This window comes from Peromyscus eremicus, chromosome 8a (genome assembly GCF_949786415.1).
Source record: "Peromyscus eremicus chromosome 8a, PerEre_H2_v1, whole genome shotgun sequence".
Lineage (NCBI taxonomy): Eukaryota > Metazoa > Chordata > Mammalia > Rodentia > Cricetidae > Peromyscus > Peromyscus eremicus.
Window position 1 is genome coordinate 99,622,569 of NC_081423.1, and position 2,533 is coordinate 99,625,101.

Consider the following 2,533-nt stretch of genomic DNA (forward strand, 5'->3'; position numbering starts at 1 on the left):
CCCTCCTTGCTTCCTGGGCACAGTTGCCTTGTTCCTCTCCTACCCTGCCCCTTGGTGGCTCCCTCCTCTTCCTGCCCATCTTAGTTTATTTTCCCATTGCCATGATGAAGTATTCTGAAAAGAAGCAGCCTAGGGAAAGAGGGGTTTGTTCGGGTTCATAGCTGAAGTGTATGGTCCCCCATGGCAGGAAGCCAAGGCTGAGAGAGCTTGGAGTAACCGGCCACATCACATCCATGGCCGGGAACAAAAAGCCACAAAGGCTAGTGCACAGCTCTCCATTTTATAGAGGACAATTTTCCATCCAGGGAATTGTCTCACTCATAGTTGAGTCTTCCCACCTCAATTAACTTGACCAAGATAATCCCTTCCAGGCATGGCCAGAGTCCCATCTCCTGGGTCATTCTAAATCTCATCAAGTTTGACAATTGAGATTAACCATCACACAACCCATAAATACCGTAGCCCTGGCCCCAGACACCGCTGCTCCATAGCTCTCCTTGAACGACATTTTAGTCATGAACTAGGACCTCTGTAGGGATGGTACTCAAACCTACATGCCGTACTTGAACCCAGTCCTGAATAAGGCTATCCTGCTTGGAAGACTCCCTGCTGGTGAGCTTTCCAATACAGTATAAATGCCTGAGACCATCAGTTTAGGAAGAGAGAAGGGATCTTTGCTCACAGCTTTGGACCATGCACACAACAATAATAAACACATTAAAAAATGGTAAAAAATAGTTACAAATAATCTCACCACACAGAGACAACAACTGCTAGCAATCGGGAGGCTCGTCTTCTAGCTCCTTTTATATAGTTAATGTGCGTGTAGCCAAAACACCCATACACATATATAAATTTAAAAATTAAAATAATAGAAAAATTATATGACAATCAAATAATTGTTTCAAAATGCATTTATTTGGGGTTTTATTTTAAGTAGATGTTTGGTTGGTGTACCTATTTTATTTATTTATAATTTTTAAAGATTTTTTTATCGTGTGCATTTGCTTGCATGTATGTCTGTATACCATGTGCATGAAGTGCCCTCGAAGGCTAGAAGGTAGCTTCTGATCACCTGCAATTGGATGTACAGACAGTTGTGAGCCACCTTGTAGGGACTGGGAACTGAAATGGGGTCCTCTCTGCAAGATCAGCAAGTGCTCTTATCCACTGAGCCGTCTCTCCAGTCCTACTATTCTTATCTTATTGTTTATATTATTTTATTTTTATGTACATAGCAAGTTTTTTTTCCCAACAGAACCATCTCCAGCTCAAAAATATGCTATTTCAAAAATGTAACCTGAAGTGTTTTCAAAGTTCAAACTGGGAAACCAAAGAGCTGGCTCAGCAGGTAAGAGTGCTTGCTGCTCTTCCAAAGGACTCAAGTTCAGTTCCCAGTGCCAACATTGGGCAGTTCACGACTGCTCTCCAAGGGATCTGACATCCTCTTCTGACCTCTGAGCCACGTATCTTACACACATGCACATACACCCCTCCATACACACACACACACACACACACACACACACACACACACACACACTAAATGAATACATTTAAAACATTTTAAAATCCCTAATTGAAATGAAGATGTCAGGGCCACCATCTTGGCGATCTCACATCCTATGACTTCTTCAGTCCTCCTCTTTCTTGTTCTTCCGGAAGCTTATGAAGAAGATGTTTAGTCTTGGCATTTCATAGGCTTCCAGCTTCAGCCAGCAGTTCTCAGGAACAAGCTCATGGGAGAACGTGACTATCCTCCTAAGACTCTCTGCAGAGACCCACTCTCGCCCTCTCTGACGCTCCCCTCAACGGGCTGGGACGACAGCTCGCTAAGCCACTGGGCATAATTGATAGCACTAGGACAAGACAGTGCCTCGGCATCTACTCACCTTCACTGTTTTAATCTCTCTCCAAACAGCCATCTAATGGATCTACGTTACTGTAAAATGCCAGGAACAGTGGGGTGGGTGTCTATAAATCGCTCAGAATCACAAGAGGTCCTGCCCTCTACCTGATTTAGGGTGCTTGAAGAAACCCAGATGAAAGCCTGCTCCATCCAGGCTCAGGGCAGAAAGCAACTGGGAGAAGCAGCAAGAAGCACAAAGTGATGGGCATTACGAAGGAACCGGGCAGTGTCGACCTTCTGAGCACCATCAATATGCATTCACTCCTGTGGAGAGCAGTAAGAAGCAAAGGTTGAGCCAGGCAGTGGTGGTGCACACATTTAGTCCCAGTACTTGGGAGGCAGAGCCAGGAGGATGTCTGTGAGTTCAAGGTCAGCCTGGTCTACAGAACGAGTTCCAGGACAGCCAGTGCTACATAGAGAAACTCTGTTTCAAAAAAGTAAAAATAAGTAAATAAATAAATAGAAGAAGAGGAAGAGGAAGGAGAAGCAAAGGTTGAAATGGCCATTTGGAAGCTGCCAAAGGTCTTGAGAGATTACAAATGAAGCCGTTGACTGATGTGTTTTATCACTTAGCACTTCATGGAGGTGCTTGGTTTGTGCCAGGCACCAGGGAATCCAGCTAAC